The sequence below is a fragment of the Gorilla gorilla genome, chromosome 15 (genome assembly GCF_029281585.2).
Source record: "Gorilla gorilla gorilla isolate KB3781 chromosome 15, NHGRI_mGorGor1-v2.1_pri, whole genome shotgun sequence".
NCBI classification, from domain to species: domain Eukaryota; kingdom Metazoa; phylum Chordata; class Mammalia; order Primates; family Hominidae; genus Gorilla; species Gorilla gorilla.
In genome coordinates, this window is record NC_073239.2 from 56,500,289 (window position 1) to 56,524,746 (window position 24,458).

Consider the following 24,458-nt stretch of genomic DNA (forward strand, 5'->3'; position numbering starts at 1 on the left):
CCATTCCATTCCGTTCTACTCGGGTTCATTCCATTCCATTCCACTCCATTCCATTCCATTCCATTCCATTCCATTCCATTCCATTTCATTCCAGTCCATTCCATTCGATTCCATTCGATTCCATTCCATTTCATTGCATTCCATTCCATTCCATTCCATTCCATTCCATTCCATTTCATTCCGTTCCATTCCTTTCTACTCGGGTTGATTCCATTCCATTCCATTCCATTCTATTCCATTGAATTCCATTCCATTCCATTCCATTCCATTCCATTCCACTCCATTCCATTCCATTCCATTCCATTCCATTCCATTCCATTCCATTCCGTTCCGTTCCATTCCATTGAATTCCATTCCATTCCATTCCATTCCATTCCATTCCATTCCTTTCCATTCCATTCCATTCCGTTCTACTCGGGTTGATTCCATTCCATTCCATTCCATTCCATTCCATTCCATTCCATTCCATTCCATTCCATTCCATTCCATTCCATTGCATTCCATTCCATTCCATTCCTTTCGATACCATTGCATTCCATTCCATTTCATTCCATTCCATTCGAATCAATTCCATTCCATTCCATGCCATTCCATTCCATTCCATTCCATTCCATTCCATTCCATCCCACTCCATTCCATTCCGTTCAACTCGGGTTCATTCCATTCCATTCCATTCCATTCCATTCCATTCCATTCCATTGAATTCCATTCCATTCCATTCCATTCCATTCCATTCCATTCCCTTCTTTCCATTCCATTCGGTGCCATTCGATTCCATTCGATTCCATTCCATTTCACTCCATTCCATTCGGTTCCGTTCCGTTCCGTTCCGATCCGTTCCGTTCCGTTCCGTTCCATTCCATTCCGTTCTACTCGGGTTGATTCCATTCTATTCCACTCCATTCCATTCGATTTCATTCGATTCCATTCGATTCCATTCCATTCCATTCCATTCCATTCCATTCCATTTCATTTTTTCCATTGAATTCCATTCCATTCAATTCCATTCCATTCCATTCCAATCCATTCCAATCTTCTCGGGTTGATTCCATTCCATTCCATTCCATTCGATTCCATTCCATTCCATTCCATTCCGTTCCATTCCATTCGATTCTATTGCATTCCATTCCATTCCATTCGATTCCATTCCATTCCATTCCATTCCATTCCATTCCATTCCATTCGATTCCATTCGATTCCATTCCATTCCATTCCATTCCATTCCATTTCATTTTTTCCATTTAATTCCATTCCATTCCATTCCATTCCATTCCAATCCATTCCAATCTACTCGGGTTGATTCCATTCCATTCCATTCCACTCCATTCGATTCCATTCCATTCCATTCCATTCCATTCCATTCCATTCCATTCCATTCGATTCCATTCCATTCCATTCCATTCCATTGCATTCCATTCGATTCCATTCGATTCCATTCCATTCCGTTCTACTCGGGTTGATTCCATTCCATTCCATTCCATTCCATTCCATTCCTTTCCATTCCATTCCATTCCATTCCATTCCATTCCATTCCGTTCCGTTCCGTTCCGTTCCATTCCATTCGATTCCATTCCATTCCATTCCATTCGATTCCATTCGATTCCATTCGATTCCATTCCATTCCATTCCATTCCATTCCATTCCATTCCATTCCATTCCATTCCATTCCTTTCCATTCCGTTCTACTCGTGTTGATTCCATTCCAATCCATTCCATTCCATTCCATTCCATTCCATTCCATTCCATTCCATTCCATTATATTCCATTGAATTCCATTCCATTCCATTCCATTCCATTCCATTCCATTTGATTCAATTCCATTCCATTCCATTCTATTCCATTCCATTCCATTCTATTCCATTGAATTCCATTCCATTCCATTCCATTCCATTCCATTCCATTCCATTCCATTCCGTTCTACTCGGGTTGTTTCCATTCCATTCCATTCCATTCGATTCCATTCCATTCCATTCCATTCCATTCCATTCCATTCTATTCCAATCCATTCCATTCCACTCCATTCCATCTGATTCCATTCTATTCCATTCCATTCCTTTCAATTCCATTCCATTCCAATTCATTCTATTCCATTGAATTCCATTCCATTCCATTCCATTCCATTCCAATCCACTCCATTCTACTCGGGTTGATTCCATTCCATTCCATTCCATTCCATTCCATTCCATTCCATTCCATTCCATTCCATTCCATTGCATTCCATTCCATTCCATTCCTTTCGATACCATTCCATTCCATTCTATTCCATTCCATTCCATTCGAATCAATTCCATTCCATTCCATTCCATTCCATTCCATTCCATTCCATTGAATTCCATTCCATTCCATTCCAATGCATTCCATTCCATTCCATTCCATTCCATTCCATTCCATTCCATTCCATTCCATTCCATTCCATTCCGTTCTAGTCGGGTTGATTCCATTCCATTCCATTCCATTCCATTCCATTCCATTCCATTCCATTCCATTCCATTCCCTTCCCTTCCATTCCATTCCATTCTGTTCCATTCCACTCCATTTGATTCCATTCCATTTCACTCCATTAAATTCCGTTCCGTTCCGTTCCGTTCCGTTCCGTTCCGTTCTATTCGGGTTGATTGCACTCTATTCCACTCCATTCCATTCGATTCCATTCGATTCCATTCGATTCCATTCCATTCCATTCCATTCCATTCCATTCCTTTCCATTCCCCTCCATTCCATTCTATTGAATTACATTCCATTCCATTCTATTCCATTCCTATCCATTCCATTCTACTCGGGTTGATTCCATTCCATTCCATTCCATTCCATTCCATTCCATTCCATTCCATTCCATTCCATTCCATTCCGTTCTACTCGGGTTCATTCCATTCCATTCCACTCCATTCCATTCCATTCCATTCCATTCCATTCCATTCCATTTCATTCCAGTCCATTCCATTCGATTCCATTCGATTCCATTCCATTTCATTGCATTCCATTCCATTCCATTCCATTCCATTCCATTCCATTTCATTCCGTTCCATTCCTTTCTACTCGGGTTGATTCCATTCCATTCCATTCCATTCTATTCCATTGAATTCCATTCCATTCCATTCCATTCCATTCCATTCCACTCCATTCCATTCCATTCCATTCCATTCCATTCCATTCCATTCCATTCCGTTCCGTTCCATTCCATTGAATTCCATTCCATTCCATTCCATTCCATTCCATTCCATTCCTTTCCATTCCATTCCATTCCGTTCTACTCGGGTTGATTCCATTCCATTCCATTCCATTCCATTCCATTCCATTCCATTCCATTCCATTCCATTCCATTCCATTCCATTGCATTCCATTCCATTCCATTCCTTTCGATACCATTGCATTCCATTCCATTTCATTCCATTCCATTCGAATCAATTCCATTCCATTCCATGCCATTCCATTCCATTCCATTCCATTCCATTCCATTCCATCCCACTCCATTCCATTCCGTTCAACTCGGGTTCATTCCATTCCATTCCATTCCATTCCATTCCATTCCATTCCATTGAATTCCATTCCATTCCATTCCATTCCATTCCATTCCATTCCCTTCTTTCCATTCCATTCGGTGCCATTCGATTCCATTCGATTCCATTCCATTTCACTCCATTCCATTCGGTTCCGTTCCGTTCCGTTCCGATCCGTTCCGTTCCGTTCCGTTCCATTCCATTCCGTTCTACTCGGGTTGATTCCATTCTATTCCACTCCATTCCATTCGATTTCATTCGATTCCATTCGATTCCATTCCATTCCATTCCATTCCATTCCATTCCATTTCATTTTTTCCATTGAATTCCATTCCATTCAATTCCATTCCATTCCATTCCAATCCATTCCAATCTTCTCGGGTTGATTCCATTCCATTCCATTCCATTCGATTCCATTCCATTCCATTCCATTCCGTTCCATTCCATTCGATTCTATTGCATTCCATTCCATTCCATTCGATTCCATTCCATTCCATTCCATTCCATTCCATTCCATTCCATTCCATTCCATTCGATTCCATTCCATTCCATTCCATTCCATTCCATTTCATTTTTTCCATTTAATTCCATTCCATTCCATTCCATTCCATTCCAATCCATTCCAATCTACTCGGGTTGATTCCATTCCATTCCATTCCACTCCATTCGATTCCATTCCATTCCATTCCATTCCATTCCATTCCATTCCATTCCATTCCATTCGATTCCATTCCATTCCATTCCATTCCATTGCATTCCATTCGATTCCATTCGATTCCATTCCATTCCGTTCTACTCGGGTTGATTCCATTCCATTCCATTCCATTCCATTCCATTCCTTTCCATTCCATTCCATTCCATTCCATTCCATTCCATTCCGTTCCGTTCCGTTCCGTTCCATTCCATTCGATTCCATTCCATTCCATTCCATTCGATTCCATTCGATTCCATTCGATTCCATTCCATTCCATTCCATTCCATTCCATTCCATTCCATTCCATTCCATTCCATTCCTTTCCATTCCGTTCTACTCGTGTTGATTCCATTCCAATCCATTCCATTCCATTCCATTCCATTCCATTCCATTCCATTCCATTCCATTATATTCCATTGAATTCCATTCCATTCCATTCCATTCCATTCCATTCCATTTGATTCAATTCCATTCCATTCCATTCTATTCCATTCCATTCCATTCTATTCCATTGAATTCCATTCCATTCCATTCCATTCCATTCCATTCCATTCCATTCCATTCCGTTCTACTCGGGTTGTTTCCATTCCATTCCATTCCATTCGATTCCATTCCATTCCATTCCATTCCATTCCATTCCATTCTATTCCAATCCATTCCATTCCACTCCATTCCATCTGATTCCATTCTATTCCATTCCATTCCTTTCAATTCCATTCCATTCCAATTCATTCTATTCCATTGAATTCCATTCCATTCCATTCCATTCCATTCCAATCCACTCCATTCTACTCGGGTTGATTCCATTCCATTCCATTCCATTCCATTCCATTCCATTCCATTCCATTCCATTCCATTCCATTGCATTCCATTCCATTCCATTCCTTTCGATACCATTCCATTCCATTCTATTCCATTCCATTCCATTCGAATCAATTCCATTCCATTCCATTCCATTCCATTCCATTCCATTCCATTGAATTCCATTCCATTCCATTCCAATGCATTCCATTCCATTCCATTCCATTCCATTCCATTCCATTCCATTCCATTCCATTCCATTCCGTTCTAGTCGGGTTGATTCCATTCCATTCCATTCCATTCCATTCCATTCCATTCCATTCCATTCCATTCCATTCCCTTCCCTTCCATTCCATTCCATTCTGTTCCATTCCACTCCATTTGATTCCATTCCATTTCACTCCATTAAATTCCGTTCCGTTCCGTTCCGTTCCGTTCCGTTCTATTCGGGTTGATTGCACTCTATTCCACTCCATTCCATTCGATTCCATTCGATTCCATTCGATTCCATTCCATTCCATTCCATTCCATTCCATTCCTTTCCATTCCCCTCCATTCCATTCTATTGAATTACATTCCATTCCATTCTATTCCATTCCTATCCATTCCATTCTACTCGGGTTGATTCCATTCCATTCCATTCCATTCCATTCCATTCCATTCCATTCCATTCCATTCCATTCCATTCCGTTCTACTCGGGTTCATTCCATTCCATTCCACTCCATTCCATTCCATTCCATTCCATTCCATTCCATTCCATTTCATTCCAGTCCATTCCATTCGATTCCATTCGATTCCATTCCATTACATTGCATTCCATTCCATTCCATTCCATTCCATTCCATTCCATTCCATTTCATTCCGTTCCATTCCTTTCTACTCGGGTTGATTCCATTCCATTCCATTCCATTCTATTCCATTGAATTCCATTCCATTCCATTCCATTCCATTCCATTCCACTCCACTCCATTCCATTCCATTCCATTCCATTCCATTCCATTCCATTCCATTCCATTCCATTCCGTTCCGTTCCATTCCATTGAATTCCATTCCATTCCATTCCATTCCATTCCATTCCATTCCTTTCCATTCCATTCCATTCCGTTCTACTCGGGTTGATTCCATTCCATTCCATTCCATTCCATAGAATTCCATTCCATTCCATTCCATTCCATTCCATTCCATTCCATTCCATTCCGATCTACTCGTGTTGATTCCATTCCATTCCATTCCATTCCATTCCATTCCATTCGATTCCATTCCATTCCATTCCATTCCATTCCACTCAATTCCATTCCATTCCATTCCATTCCATTCCATTCCATTCCATTCCATTCCATTCCATTCCATTCAGTTCTACTCGGGTTGATTACATTCTATTCCATTCCATTCCATTCGATTCCATTCAATTCCATTCGATTCCATTCCATTCCATTCCATTCGATTCCATTCCATTCCATTCCATTCCATTCCATTCCATTGAATTCCATTCCATTCCATTCCATTCCATTCCATTCCATTCCATTCCATTCCCTTCTACTCGGGTTGATTCCATTCCATTCCATTCCATTCCATTCCATTCCATTCCATTCCATTCGATTCCATTCGATTCCATTCGATTCCATTCCATTCCATTCCATTCCATTCCGTTCTACTCGGGTTGATTACATTCTATTCCATTCCATTCCATTCCATTCAATTCAATTCCATTCGATTCCATTCCATTCCATTCCATTCCATTCCATTCCATTGAATTCCATTCCATTCCATTCCATTCCATTCCATTCCATTCCATTCCATTCCATTCCATTCCATTCCCTTCTACTCGGGTTGATTCCATTCCATTCCATTCCATTCCATTCCATTCGATTCCATTCGATTCCATTCCATTCCATTCCATTCCATTCCATTCCAATCCATTACATTCTACTAGGGTTGATTCCATTCCATTCCAGTCCATTCCATTCCATTCCGTTCCATTCCATTCCATTCAGTTCCATTCGATTCCATTCGATTCCATTCCAGTTCACTCCATTCCATTCCGTTCCATTCCGTTCCGTTCCGTTCCGTTCCATTCCGTTCCATTCCATTCCGTTCTACTCGAGTTGATTCCATTCTCTTCCACTCCATTCCATTCGATTCCATTCGATTCCATTCGATTCCATTCCATTCCATTCCATTCCATTCCATTCCATTTCATTCTATTCCATTGAATTCCATTCCATTCCATTCCATTCCATTCCAATCCATTCCATCCTACTCGTGTTGATTCCATTCCATTCCATTCCATTCCATTCGATTCCATTCGATTAAATTCCATTCCATTCCATTCCATTCCATTCCATTCCATTCCATTCCTTTCGATTCCATTCCATTCCATTCCATTCCATTCCATTCCATTCCATTCCATTCCGTTCTACTCCGGTTCATTCCATTCCATTCCATTCCATTCCATTCCATTCCATTCCGTTCTACTCGGGTCCATTCCCTTCCATTCCATTCCATTCCATTCCATTCCATTGCATTGCATTTGATTCCATTCCATTCCATTCCAATCCATTCCATTCTACTCGGGTTGATTCCAATCCATTCCATTCCATTCAATTCCATTCCATTCCGTTCCATTCCATTCCATTCGGTTCCTTTGGATTCCGTTTGATTCCATTCCATTTCACTCCATTCCATTCCATTCCGTTCCGTTCCATTCCGTTCTATTCGGGTTGATTCCATTCTATTCCACTCCATTCCATTCGATTCCATTCGATTCCATTCGATTCCATTCCATTCCATTCCATTCCATTCCATTCCATTCCATTCCATTCCATTCTATTCTATTGAATTCCATTCCATTCCATTCCATTCCATTTCATTCCATTCCACTCCAATCCATTCCATTCTACTCGGGTTTATTCCATTCCATTCCATTCCATTCCATTCCATTCCGTTCCCTTCTTTCCATTCCATTCGGTTCCGTTCGATTCCATTCGATTCCATTCCATTTCACTCCATTCCGTTCCCTTCCGTTCCTTTCCGTTCCGTTCCGTTCCGTTCTGTTCTGTTCCATTCCATTCCATTCTACTCGAGTTGATTCCATTCTATTCCACTCCATTCCATTCGATTCCATTCGATTCCATTCGATTCTATTCCATTCCATTCCATTCCATTCCATTCCATTCCATTTCATTTTTTCCATTGAATTCCATTCCATTCCATTTCATTCCATTCCAATCCATTCCAATCTACTCGGGTTGATTCCATTCCATTCCATTCCATTCCATTCCATTCCATTCCATTCCATTCCATTCCATTCCATTTCATTCCATTCGATTCGATTCCATTCCATTCCATTCCATTCCATTCCATTCCATTCCATTCCATTCCATTCCATTCCATTCGATTGCATTCGATTCCATTCCATTCCATTCCATTCTATTCCATTCCATTCCATTCCATTCCATTCCATTCCATTCCATTCAATTCCATTCCATTCCATTCCGTTCTACTCGGGTTCATTCCATTCCATTCCATTCCATTGCATTCCATTCTATTCCATTGAATTCCATTCCATAGAATTCCATTCCATTCCATTCCATTCCATTCCATTCCATTCCATTCCACTCGGGTTGATTCCATTGCATTCCATTCCATTCCATTCCATTCCATTCCATTCCATTCCATTCCAGTCCATTCCATTCTACTCGGGTTGATTCCATTCCATTCCATTCCATTCCATTGCAATCCATTCCCTTCCATTCCATTCCATTCGGTTCCATTCGATTCCATTTGATTCCATTCCATTTCACTCCATTCCTTTCCGTTCCGTTCCGTTCCGTTCCGTTCCGTTCCGTTCTATTCGGGTTGATTCCATTCTATTCCACTCCATTCCGTTCTATTCCATTCGATTCCATTCGATTCCATTCCATTCCATTCCATTCCATTCCATTCCATTCCATTCCATTCCTACCCATTCCATTCTACTCGGGTTGATTCCATTCCATTCCATTCCTTTCCATTCCATTCCATTAAATTCCATTCCATTCCATTCCATTCCATTCCATTCCATTCCGTTCTACTCGGGTTCATTCCATTCCATTCCATTCCATTCCATTCCATTCCATTCCATTCCATTCCATTCCATTCCATTCCATTCCATTCCATTCCGTTCTACACGCGTCCATTCCATTCCTTTCCATTCCATTCGATTCCATTCCATTCCATTCGATTCCATTCCATTCCATTCCATTCCAATCCATTCCATTCTACTCGGGTTGATTCCATTCCATTCCATTCCATTCCATTCCATTCCATTCCATTCCATTCCATTCCATTCTATTCCATTCCATTCCATTTCATTCCAGTCCATTCCATTCGATTCCATTCCATTCCATTCCATTTCATTGCATTCCATTCCATTCCATTCCATTCCATTCCATTCCATTCCATTCCTTTCCTTTCTACTCGAGTTGATTCCATTCCATTCCATTCCATTCCATTCCATTCCATTCCATTCCATTCCACTCCATTCCTTTCCATTCCATTCCATTCCATTACATTCCATTCCATTCCATTCCGTTCCATTCCATAGAATTCCATTCAATTCCATTCCATTCCATTCCATTCCATTCCTTTCCATTCCATTCCATTCCGTTCTACTCGGGTTGATTCCATTCCATTCCATTCCATTCCATTGAATTCCATTCCATTCCATTCCATTCCATTCCATTCCGTTCTACTCGTGTTGATTCCATTCCATTCCATTCCATTCCATTCCATTCCATTCCATTCCATTCGATTCCATTCCATTCCATTCGATTCCATTCCATTCCACTCAATTCCATTCCATTCCTTTCCATTCCATTCCATTCCATTCCATTCCATTCCATTCCGTTCTACTCGGGTTGATTACATTCTATTCCATTCCATTCCATTCGATTCCATTCAATTCCATTCGATTCCATTCCATTCCATTCCATTCCATTCCATTCCATTCCATTCCATTTCATTCCGTTCCATTCCTTTCTACTCGGGTTGATTCCATTCCATTCCATTCCATTCTATTCCATTGAATTCCATTCCATTCCATTCCATTCCATTCCATTCCACTCCATTCCATTCCATTCCATTCCATTCCATTCCATTCCATTCCATTCCATTCCATTCCGTTCCGTTCCATTCCATTGAATTCCATTCCATTCCATTCCATTCCATTCCATTCCATTCCATTCCTTTCCATTCCATTCCATTCCGTTCTCCTCGGGTTGATTCCATTCCATTCCCTTCCATTCCATAGAATTCCATTCCATTCCATTCCATTCCATTCCATTCCATTCCATTCCATTCCATTCCATTCCATTCCATTCCATTGCATTCCATTCCATTCCATTCCTTTCGATACCATTCCATTCCATTCCATTTCATTCCATTCCATTCGAATCAATTCCATTCCATTCCATGCCATTCCATTCCATTCCATTCCATTCCATTCCATTCCATCCCACTCCATTCCATTCCGTTCAACTCGGGTTCATTCCATTCCATTCCATTCCATTCCATTCCATTCCATTCCATTGAATTCCATTCCATTCCATTCCATTCCATTCGATTCCCTTCTTTCCATTCCATTCGGTGCCATTCGATTCCATTCGATTCCATTCCATTTCACTCCATTCCATTCGGTTCCGTTCCGTTCCGTTCCGATCCGTTCCGTTCCGTTCCGTTCCATTCCATTCCGTTCTACTCGGGTTGATTCCATTCTATTCCACTCCATTCCATTCGATTTCATTCGATTCCATTCGATTCCATTCCATTCCATTCCATTCCATTCCATTCCATTTCATTTTTTCCATTGAATTCCATTCCATTCAATTCCATTCCATTCCATTCCAATCCATTCCAATCTTCTCGGGTTGATTCCATTCCATTCCATTCCATTCGATTCCATTCCATTCCATTCCATTCCATTCCATTCCATTCGATTCTATTGCATTCCATTCCATTCCATTCGATTCCATTCCATTCCATTCCATTCCATTCCATTCCATTCCATTCCATTCGATTCCATTCGATTCCATTCCATTCCATTCCATTTCATTTTTTCCATTTAATTCCATTCCATTCCATTCCATTCCATTCCAATCCATTCCAATCTACTCGGGGTGATTCCATTCCATTCCATTCCACTCCATTCGATTCCATTCCATTCCATTCCATTCCATTCCATTCCATTCCATTCCATTCCATTCCATTCCATTCCATTCGATTCCATTCCATTCCATTCCATTCCATTGCATTCCATTCGATTCCATTCGATTCCATTCCATTCCGTTCTACTCGGGTTGATTCCATTCCATTCCATTCCATTCCATTCCATTCCTTTCCATACCATTCCATTCCATTCCATTCCATTCCATTCCATTCCATTCCGTTCCGTTCCGTTCCGTTCCATTCCATTCGATTCCATTCCATTCCATTCCATTCCATTCGATTCCATTCGATTCCATTCGATTCCATTCCATTCCATTACATTCCATTACATTCCATTCCATTCCATTCCATTCCATTCCATTCCTTTCCATTCCGTTCTACTCGTGTTGATTCCATTCCAATCCATTCCATTCCATTCCATTCCATTCCATTCCATTCCATTCCATTCCATTATATTCCATTGAATTCCATTCCATTCCATTCCATTCCATTCCATTCCATTCCATTTGATTCAATTCCATTCCATTCCATTCTATTCCATTCCATTCCATTCTATTCCATTGAATTCCATTCCATTCCATTCCATTCCATTCCATTCCATTCCATTCCATTCCGTTCTACTCGGGTTGTTTCCATTCCATTCCATTCCATTCGATTCCATTCCATTCCATTGCATTCCATTCCATTCCATTCTATTCCATTCCATTCCATTCCACTCCATTCCATCTGATTCCATTCTATTCCATTCCATTCCTTTCAATTCCATTCCATTCCAATTCATTCTATTCCATTGAATTCCATTCCATTCCATTCCATTCCATTCCAATCCACTCCATTCTACTCGGGTTGATTCCATTCCATTCCATTCCATTCCATTCCATTCCATTCCATTCCATTCCATTCCATTCCATTGCATTCCATTCCATTCCATTCCTTTCGATACCATTCCATTCCATTCTATTCCATTCCATTCCATTCGAATCAATTCCATTCCATTCCATTCCATTCCATTCCATTCCATTCCATTGAATTCCATTCCATTCCATTCCAATGCATTCCATTCCATTCCATTCCATTCCATTCCATTCCATTCCATTCCATTCCATTCCGTTCTAGTCGGGTTGATTCCATTCCATTCCATTCCATTCCATTCCATTCCATTCCATTCCATTCCATTCCATTCCCTTCCCTTCCATTCCATTCCATTCTGTTCCATTCCACTCCATTTGATTCCATTCCATTTCACTCCATTAAATTCCGTTCCGTTCCGTTCCGTTCCGTTCCGTTCCGTTCTATTCGGGTTGATTGCACTCTATTCCACTCCATTCCATTCGATTCCATTCGATTCCATTCGATTCCATTCCATTCCATTCCATTCCATTCCATTCCATTCCATTCCATTCCTTTCCATTCCGTTCTACTCGTGTTGATTCCATTCCAATCCATTCCATTCCATTCCATTCCATTCCATTCCATTCCATTCCATTCCATTATATTCCATTGAATTCCATTCCATTCCATTCCATTCCATTCCATTCCATTTGATTCAATTCCATTCCATTCCATTCTATTCCATTCCATTCCATTCTATTCCATTGAATTCCATTCCATTCCATTCCATTCCATTCCATTCCATTCCATTCCATTCCGTTCTACTCGGGTTGTTTCCATTCCATTCCATTCCATTCGATTCCATTCCATTCCATTCCATTCCATTCCATTCCATTCTATTCCAATCCATTCCATTCCACTCCATTCCATCTGATTCCATTCTATTCCATTCCATTCCTTTCAATTCCATTCCATTCCAATTCATTCTATTCCATTGAATTCCATTCCATTCCATTCCATTCCAATCCACTCCATTCTACTCGGGTTGATTCCATTCCATTCCATTCCATTCCATTCCATTCCATTCCATTCCATTCCATTCCATTGCATTCCATTCCATTCCATTCCTTTCGATACCATTCCATTCCATTCTATTCCATTCCATTCCATTCGAATCAATTCCATTCCATTCCATTCCATTCCATTCCATTCCATTCCATTGAATTCCATTCCATTCCATTCCAATGCATTCCATTCCATTCCATTCCATTCCATTCCATTCCATTCCATTCCGTTCTAGTCGGGTTGATTCCATTCCATTCCATTCCATTCCATTCCATTCCATTCCATTCCATTCCATTCCATTCCATTCCCTTCCCTTCCATTCCATTCCATTCTGTTCCATTCCACTCCATTTGATTCCATTCCATTTCACTCCATTAAATTCCGTTCCGTTCCGTTCCGTTCCGTTCCGTTCTATTCGGGTTGATTGCACTCTATTCCACTCCATTCCATTCGATTCCATTCGATTCCATTCGATTCCATTCCATTCCATTCCATTCCATTCCATTCCTTTCCATTCCCCTCCATTCCATTCTATTGAATTACATTCCATTCCATTCTATTCCATTCCTATCCATTCCATTCTACTCGGGTTGATTCCATTCCATTCCATTCCATTCCATTCCATTCCATTCCATTCCATTCCATTCCATTCCATTCCGTTCTACTCGGGTTCATTCCATTCCATTCCACTCCATTCCATTCCATTCCATTCCATTCCATTCCATTCCATTTCATTCCAGTCCATTCCATTCGATTCCATTCGATTCCATTCCATTACATTGCATTCCATTCCATTCCATTCCATTCCATTCCATTCCATTCCATTTCATTCCGTTCCATTCCTTTCTACTCGGGTTGATTCCATTCCATTCCATTCCATTCTATTCCATTGAATTCCATTCCATTCCATTCCATTCCATTCCATTCCACTCCACTCCATTCCATTCCATTCCATTCCATTCCATTCCATTCCATTCCATTCCATTCCATTCCGTTCCGTTCCATTCCATTGAATTCCATTCCATTCCATTCCATTCCATTCCATTCCATTCCTTTCCATTCCATTCCATTCCGTTCTACTCGGGTTGATTCCATTCCATTCCATTCCATTCCATAGAATTCCATTCCATTCCATTCCATTCCATTCCATTCCATTCCATTCCATTCCGATCTACTCGTGTTGATTCCATTCCATTCCATTCCATTCCATTCCATTCCATTCGATTCCATTCCATTCCATTCCATTCCATTCCACTCAATTCCATTCCATTCCATTCCATTCCATTCCATTCCATTCCATTCCATTCCATTCCATTCCATTCAGTTCTACTCGGGTTGATTACATTCTATTCCATTCCATTCCATTCGATTCCATTCAATTCCATTCGATTCCATTCCATTCCATTCCATTCGATTCCATTCCATTCCATTCCATTCCATTCCATTCCATTGAATTCCATTCCATTCCATTCCATTCCATTCCATTCCATTCCATTCCATTCCCTTCTACTCGGGTTGATTCCATTCCATTCCATTCCATTCCATTCCATTCCATTCCATTCCATTCGATTCCATTCGATTCCATTCGATTCCATTCCATTCCATTCCATTCCATTCCGTTCTACTCGGGTTGATTACATTCTATTCCATTCCATTCCATTCCATTCAATTCAATTCCATTCGATTCCATTCCATTCCATTCCATTCCATTCCATTCCATTGAATTCCATTCCATTCCATTCCATTCCATTCCATTCCATTCCATTCCATTCCATTCCATTCCATTCCCTTCTACTCGGGTTGATTCCATTCCATTCCATTCCATTCCATTCCATTCGATTCCATTCGATTCCATTCCATTCCATTCCATTCCATTCCATTCCAATCCATTACATTCTACTAGGGTTGATTCCATTCCATTCCAGTCCATTCCATTCCATTCCGTTCCATTCCATTCCATTCAGTTCCATTCGATTCCATTCGATTCCATTCCAGTTCACTCCATTCCATTCCGTTCCGTTCCGTTCCGTTCCGTTCCGTTCCATTCCGTTCCATTCCATTCCGTTCTACTCGAGTTGATTCCATTCTCTTCCACTCCATTCCATTCGATTCCATTCGATTCCATTCGATTCCATTCCATTCCATTCCATTCCATTCCATTCCATTTCATTCTATTCCATTGAATTCCATTCCATTCCATTCCATTCCATTCCAATCCATTCCATCCTACTCGTGTTGATTCCATTCCATTCCATTCCATTCCATTCGATTCCATTCGATTAAATTCCATTCCATTCCATTCCATTCCATTCCATTCCATTCCATTCCTTTCGATTCCATTCCATTCCATTCCATTCCATTCCATTCCATTCCATTCCGTTCTACTCCGGTTCATTCCATTCCATTCCATTCCATTCCATTCCATTCCATTCCGTTCTACTCGGGTCCATTCCCTTCCATTCCATTCCATTCCATTCCATTCCATTGCATTGCATTTGATTCCATTCCATTCCATTCCAATCCATTCCATTCTACTCGGGTTGATTCCAATCCATTCCATTCCATTCAATTCCATTCCATTCCGTTCCATTCCATTCCATTCGGTTCCTTTGGATTCCGTTTGATTCCATTCCATTTCACTCCATTCCATTCCGTTCCGTTCCGTTCCATTCCGTTCTATTCGGGTTGATTCCATTCTATTCCACTCCATTCCATTCGATTCCATTCGATTCCATTCGATTCCATTCCATTCCATTCCATTCCATTCCATTCCATTCCATTCCATTCTATTCTATTGAATTCCATTCCATTCCATTCCATTCCATTTCATTCCATTCCACTCCAATCCATTCCATTCTACTCGGGTTTATTCCATTCCATTCCATTCCATTCCATTCCATTCCGTTCCCTTCTTTCCATTCCATTCGGTTCCGTTCGATTCCATTCGATTCCATTCCATTTCACTCCATTCCGTTCCCTTCCGTTCCTTTCCGTTCCGTTCCGTTCCGTTCTGTTCTGTTCCATTCCATTCCATTCTACTCGAGTTGATTCCATTCTATTCCACTCCATTCCATTCGATTCCATTCGATTCCATTCGATTCTATTCCATTCCATTCCATTCCATTCCATTCCATTCCATTTCATTTTTTCCATTGAATTCCATTCCATTCCATTTCATTCCATTCCAATCCATTCCAATCTACTCGGGTTGATTCCATTCCATTCCATTCCATTCCATTCCATTCCATTCCATTCCATTCCATTCCATTTCATTCCATTCGATTCGATTCCATTCCATTCCATTCCATTCCATTCCATTCCATTCCATTCCATTCCATTCCATTCCATTCGATTGCATTCGATTCCATTCCATTCCATTCCATTCTATTCCATTCCATTCCATTCCATTCCATTCCATTCCATTCCATTCAATTCCATTCCATTCCATTCCGTTCTACTCGGGTTCATTCCATTCCATTCCATTCCATTGCATTCCATTCTATTCCATTGAATTCCATTCCATAGAATTCCATTCCATTCCATTCCATTCCATTCCATTCCATTCCATTCCACTCGGGTTGATTCCATTGCATTCCATTCCATTCCATTCCATTCCATTCCATTCCATTCCATTCCATTCCAGTCCATTCCATTCTACTCGGGTTGATTCCATTCCATTCCATTCCATTCCATTGCAATCCATTCCCTTCCATTCCATTCCATTCGGTTCCATTCGATTCCATTTGATTCCATTCCATTTCACTCCATTCCTTTCCGTTCCGTTCCGTTCCGTTCCGTTCCGTTCCGTTCTATTCGGGTTGATTCCATTCTATTCCACTCCATTCCGTTCTATTCCATTCGATTCCATTCGATTCCATTCCATTCCATTCCATTCCATTCCATTCCATTCCATTCCATTCCTACCCATTCCATTCTACTCGGGTTGATTCCATTCCATTCCATTCCTTTCCATTCCATTCCATTAAATTCCATTCCATTCCATTCCATTCCATTCCATTCCATTCCGTTCTACTCGGGTTCATTCCATTCCATTCCATTCCATTCCATTCCATTCCATTCCATTCCATTCCATTCCATTCCATTCCATTCCATTCCATTCCGTTCTACACGCGTCCATTCCATTCCTTTCCATTCCATTCGATTCCATTCCATTCCATTCGATTCCATTCCATTCCATTCCATTCCAATCCATTCCATTCTACTCGGGTTGATTCCATTCCATTCCATTCCATTCCATTCCATTCCATTCCATTCCATTCCATTCCATTCTATTCCATTCCATTCCATTTCATTCCAGTCCATTCCATTCGATTCCATTCCATTCCATTCCATTTCATTGCATTCCATTCCATTCCATTCCATTCCATTCCATTCCATTCCATTCCTTTCCTTTCTACTCGAGTTGATTCCATTCCATTCCATTCCATTCCATTCCATTCCATTCCATTCCATTCCACTCCATTCCTTTCCATTCCATTCCATTCCATTACATTCCATTCCATTCCATTCCGTTCCATTCCATAGAATTCCATTCAATTCCATTCCATTCCATTCCATTCCATTCCTTTCCATTCCATTCCATTCCGTTCTACTCGGGTTGATTCCATTCCATTCCATTCCATTCCATTGAATTCCATTCCATTCCATTCCATTCCATTCCATTCCGTTCTACTCGTGTTGATTCCATTCCATTCCATTCCATTCCATTCCATTCCATTCCATTCCATTCGATTCCATTCCATTCCATTCGATTCCATTCCATTCCACTCAATTCCATTCCATTCCTTTCCATTCCATTCCATTCCATTCCATTCCATTCCATTCCGTTCTACTCGGGTTGATTACATTCTATTCCATTCCATTCCATTCGATTCCATTCAATTCCATTCGATTCCATTCCATTCCATTCCATTCCATTCCATTCCATTCCATTCCATTTCATTCCGTTCCATTCCTTTCTACTCGGGTTGATTCCATTCCATTCCATTCCATTCTATTCCATTGAATTCCATTCCATTCCATTCCATTCCATTCCATTCCACTCCATTCCATTCCATTCCATTCCATTCCATTCCATTCCATTCCATTCCATTCCATTCCGTTCCGTTCCATTCCATTGAATTCCATTCCATTCCATTCCATTCCATTCCATTCCATTCCATTCCTTTCCATTCCATTCCATTCCGTTCTCCTCGGGTTGATTCCATTCCATTCCCTTCCATTCCATAGAATTCCATTCCATTCCATTCCATTCCATTCCATTCCATTCCATTCCATTCCATTCCATTCCATTCCATTCCATTCCATTGCATTCCATTCCATTCCATTCCTTTCGATACCATTCCATTCCATTCCATTTCATTCCATTCCATTCGAATCAATTCCATTCCATTCCATGCCATTCCATTCCATTCCATTCCATTCCATTCCATTCCATCCCACTCCATTCCATTCCGTTCAACTCGGGTTCATTCCATTCCATTCCATTCCATTCCATTCCATTCCATTCCATTGAATTCCATTCCATTCCATTCCATTCCATTCGATTCCCTTCTTTCCATTCCATTCGGTGCCATTCGATTCCATTCGATTCCATTCCATTTCACTCCATTCCATTCGGTTCCGTTCCGTTCCGTTCCGATCCGTTCCGTTCCGTTCCGTTCCATTCCATTCCGTTCTACTCGGGTTGATTCCATTCTATTCCACTCCATTCCATTCGATTTCATTCGATTCCATTCGATTCCATTCCATTCCATTCCATTCCATTCCATTCCATTTCATTTTTTCCATTGAATTCCATTCCATTCAATTCCATTCCATTCCATTCCAATCCATTCCAATCTTCTCGGGTTGATTCCATTCCATTCCATTCCATTCGATTCCATTCCATTCCATTCCATTCCATTCCATTCCATTCGATTCTATTGCATTCCATTCCATTCCATTCGATTCCATTCCATTCCATTCCATTCCATTCCATTCCATTCCATTCCATTCGATTCCATTCGATTCCATTCCATTCCATTCCATTTCATTTTTTCCATTTAATTCCATTCCATTCCATTCCATTCCATTCCAATCCATTCCAATCTACTCGGGGTGATTCCATTCCATTCCATTCCACTCCATTCGATTCCATTCCATTCCATTCCATTCCATTCCATTCCATTCCATTCCATTCCATTCCATTCCATTCCATTCGATTCCATTCCATTCCATTCCATTCCATTGCATTCCATTCGATTCCATTCGATTCCATTCCATTCCGTTCTACTCGGGTTGATTCCATTCCATTCCATTCCATTCCATTCCATTCCTTTCCATACCATTCCATTCCATTCCATTCCATTCCATTCCATTCCATTCCGTTCCGTTCCGTTCCGTTCCATTCCATTCGATTCCATTCCATTCCATTCCATTCCATTCGATTCCATTCGATTCCATTCGATTCCATTCCATTCCATTACATTCCATTACATTCCATTCCATTCCATTCCATTCCATTCCATTCCTTTCCATTCCGTTCTACTCGTGTTGATTCCATTCCAATCCATTCCATTCCATTCCATTCCATTCCATTCCATTCCATTCCATTCCATTATATTCCATTGAATTCCATTCCATTCCATTCCATTCCATTCCATTCCATTCCATTTGATTCAATTCCATTCCATTCCATTCTATTCCATTCCATTCCATTCTATTCCATTGAATTCCATTCCATTCCATTCCATTCCATTCCATTCCATTCCATTCCATTCCGTTCTACTCGGGTTGTTTCCATTCCATTCCATTCCATTCGATTCCATTCCATTCCATTGCATTCCATTCCATTCCATTCTATTCCATTCCATTCCATTCCACTCCATTCCATCTGATTCCATTCTATTCCATTCCATTCCTTTCAATTCCATTCCATTCCAATTCATTCTATTCCATTGAATTCCATTCCATTCCATTCCATTCCATTCCAATCCACTCCATTCTACTCGGGTTGATTCCATTCCATTCCATTCCATTCCATTCCATTCCATTCCATTCCATTCCATTCCATTGCATTCCATTCCATTCCATTCCTTTCGATACCATTCCATTCCATTCTATTCCATTCCATTCCATTCGAATCAATTCCATTCCATTCCATTCCATTCCATTCCATTCCATTCCATTGAATTCCATTCCATTCCATTCCAATGCATTCCATTCCATTCCATTCCATTCCATTCCATTCCATTCCATTCCGTTCTAGTCGGGTTGATTCCATTCCATTCCATTCCATTCCATTCCATTCCATTCCATTCCATTCCATTCCATTCCATTCCCTTCCCTTCCATTCCATTCCATTCTGTTCCATTCCACTCCATTTGATTCCATTCCATTTCACTCCATTAAATTCCGTTCCGTTCCGTTCCGTTCCGTTCCGTTCCGTTCTATTCGGGTTGATTGCACTCTATTCCACTCCATTCCATTCGATTCCATTCGATTCCATTCGATTCCATTCCATTCCATTCCATTCCATTCCATTCCTTTCCATTCCCCTCCATTCCATTCTATTGAATTTCATTCCATTCCATTCTATTCCATTCCTATCCATTCCATTCTACTCGGGTTGATTCCATTCCATTCCATTCCATTCCATTCCATTCCATTCCATTCCATTCCATTCCATTCCGTTCTACTCGGGTTCATTCCATTCCATTCCACTCCATTCCATTCCATTCCATTCCATTCCATTCCATTCCATTTCATTCCAGTCCATTCCATTCGATTCCATTCGATTCCATTCCATTTCATTGCATTCCATTCCATTCCATTCCATTCCATTCCATTCCATTCCATTCCATTTCATTCCGTTCCATTCCTTTCTACTCGGGTTGATTCCATTCCATTCCATTCCATTCTATTCCATTGAATTCCATTCCATTCCATTCCATTCCATTCCATTCCATTCCACTCCATTCCATTCCATTCCATTCCATTCCATTCCATTCCATTCCATTCCATTCCATTCCATTCCATTCCGTTCCGTTCCATTCCATTGAATTCCATTCCATTCCATTCCATTCCATTCCATTCCATTCCTTTCCATTCCATTCCATTCCGTTCTACTCGGGTTGATTCCATTCCATTCCATTCCATTCCATAGAATTCCATTCCATTCCATTCCATTCCATTCCATTCCATTCCATTCCATTCCATTCCATTCCATTCCATTCAGATCTACTCGTGTTGATTCCATTCCATTCCATTCCATTCCATTCCATTCCATTCCATTCGATTCCATTCCATTCCATTCCATTCCACTCAATTCCATTCCATTCCATTCCATTCCATTCCATTCCATTCCATTCCATTCCATTCAGTTCTACTCGGGTTGATTACATTCTATTCCATTCCATTCCATTCGATTCCATTCAATTCCATTCGATTCCATTCCATTCCATTCCATTCGATTCCATTCCATTACATTCCATTCCATTCCATTCCATTGAATTCCATTCCATTCCATTCCATTCCATTCCATTCCATTCCATTCCATTCCCTTCTACTCGGGTTGATTCCATTCCATTCCATTCCATTCCATTCCATTCGATTCCATTCGATTCCATTCGATTCCATTCCATTCCATTCCATTCCATTCCGTTCTACTCGGGTTGATTACATTCTATTCCATTCCATTCCATTCCATTCCATTCAATTCCATTCGATTCCATTCCATTCCATTCCATTCCATTCCATTCCATTCCATTCCATTCCATTGAATTCCATTCCATTCCATTCCATTCCATTCCATTCCATTCCATTCCATTCCATTCCATTCCATTCCCTTCTACTCGTGTTGATTCCATTCCATTCCATTCCATTCCATTCCATTCCATTCGATTCCATTCGATTCCATTCCATTCCATTCCATTCCATTCCATTCCAATCCATTACATTCTACTAGGGTTGATTCCATTCCATTCCAGTCCATTCCATTCCATTCCGTTCCATTCCATTCCATTCAGTTCCATTCGATTCCATTCGATTCCATTCCAGTTCACTCCATTCCATTCCGTTCCGTTCCGTTCCGTTCCGTTCCGTTCCATTCCGTTCCATTCCATTCCGTTCTACTCGAGTTGATTCCATTCTCTTCCACTCCATTCCATTCGATTCCATTCGATTCCATTCGATTCCATTTCATTCCATTCCATTCCATTCCATTCCATTCCATTTCATTCTATTCCATTGAATTCCATTCCATTCCATTCCAATCCATTCCATCCTACTCGTGTTGATTCCATTCCATTCCATTCCATTCCATTCGATTCCATTCGATTAAATTCCATTCCATTCCATTCCATTCCATTCCATTCCATTCCATTCCTTTCGATTCCATTCCATTCCATTCCATTCCATTCCATTCCATTCCATTCCGTTCTACTCCAGTTCATTCCATTCCATTCCATTCCATTCCATTCCATTCCATTCCATTCCATTCCATTCCGTTCTACTCGGGTCCATTCCGTTCCATTCCATTCCAATCCATTCCATTCCATTGCATTGCATTTGATTCCATTCCATTCCATTCCAATCCATTCCATTCTACTCGGGTTGATTCCAATCCATTCCATTCCATTCAATTCCATTCCATTCCGTTCCGTTCCATTCCATTCGGTTCCTTTGGATTCCGTTTGATTGCATTCCATTTCACTCCATTCCATTCCGTTCCGTTCCGTTCCATTCCGTTCTATTCGGGTTGATTCCATTCTATTCCACTCCATTCCATTCGATTCAATTCGATTCCATTCGATTCCATTCCATTCCATTCCATTCCATTCCATTCCATTCCATTCCATTCTATTCTATTGAATTCCATTCCATTCCATTCCATTCCATTCCATTCCATTCCACTCCAATCCATTCCATTCTACTCGGGTTTATTCCATTCCATTCCATTCCATTCCATTCCATTCCGTTCCCTTCTTTCCATTCCATTCGGTTCCGTTCGATTCCATTCGATTCCATTCCATTTCACTCCATTCCGTTCCGTTCCGTTCCTTTCCGTTCCGTTCCGTTCCGTTCTGTTCTGTTCCATTCCATTCCATTCTACTCGGGTTGATTCCATTCTATTCCACTCCATTCCATTCGATTCCATTCGATTCCATTCGATTCTATTCCATTCCATTCCATTCCATTCCATTCCATTCCATTTCATTTTTTCCATTGAATTCCATTCCATTCCATTTCATTCCATTCCAATCCATTCCAATCTACTCGGGTTGATTCCATTCCATTCCATTCCATTCCATTCCATTCCATTCCATTCCATTCCAATCGATTCCATTCCATTCCATTCCATTCCATTCCATTCCATTCCATTCCATTCGATTCCATTCCATTCCATTCCATTCCATTCGATTCCATTCGATTCCATTCCATTCCATTCCATTCTATTCCATTCCATTCCATTCCATTCCATTCCATTCCATTCAATTCCATTCCATTCCATTCCGTTCTACTCGGGTTCATTCCATTCCATTCCATTCCATTGCATTCCATTCTATTCCATTGAATTCCATTCCATAGAATTCCATTCCATTCCATTCCATTCCATTCCATTCCATTCCACTCGGGTTGATTCCATTCCATTCCATTCCATTCCATTCCATTCCATTCCATTCCATTCCATTCCATTCCAGTCCATTCCATTCTACTCGGGTTGATTCCATTCCATTCCATTCCATTCCATTGCAATCCATTCCCTTCCATTCCATTCCATTCGGTTCCATTCGATTCCATTTGATTCCATTCCATTTCACTCCATTCCTTTCCGTTCCGTTCCGTTCCGTTCCGTTCCGTTCCGTTCTATTCGGGTTGATTCCATTCTATTCCACTCCATTCCGTTCTATTCCATTCGATTCCATTCGATTCCATTCCATTCCATTCCATTCCATTCCATTCCATTCCATTCCTACCCATTCCATTCTACTCGGGTTGATTCCATTCCATTCCATTCCTTTCCATTCCATTCCATTCCGTTCTACTCGGGTTCATTCCATTCCATTCCATTCCATTCCATTCCATTCCATTCCATTCCATTCCATTCCATTCTGTTCTACTCGCGTCCATTCCATTCCTTTCCATTCCATTCGATTCCATTCCATTCCATTCGATTCCATTCCATTCCATTCCTTTCCAATCCATTCCATTCTACTCGGGTTGATTCCATTCCATTCCATTCCATTCCATTCCATTCCATTCCATTCCATTCCATTCCATTCCATTCCATTCCATTTCATTCCAGTCCATTCCATTCGATTCCATTCCATTCCATTCCATTTCATTGCATTCCATTCCATTC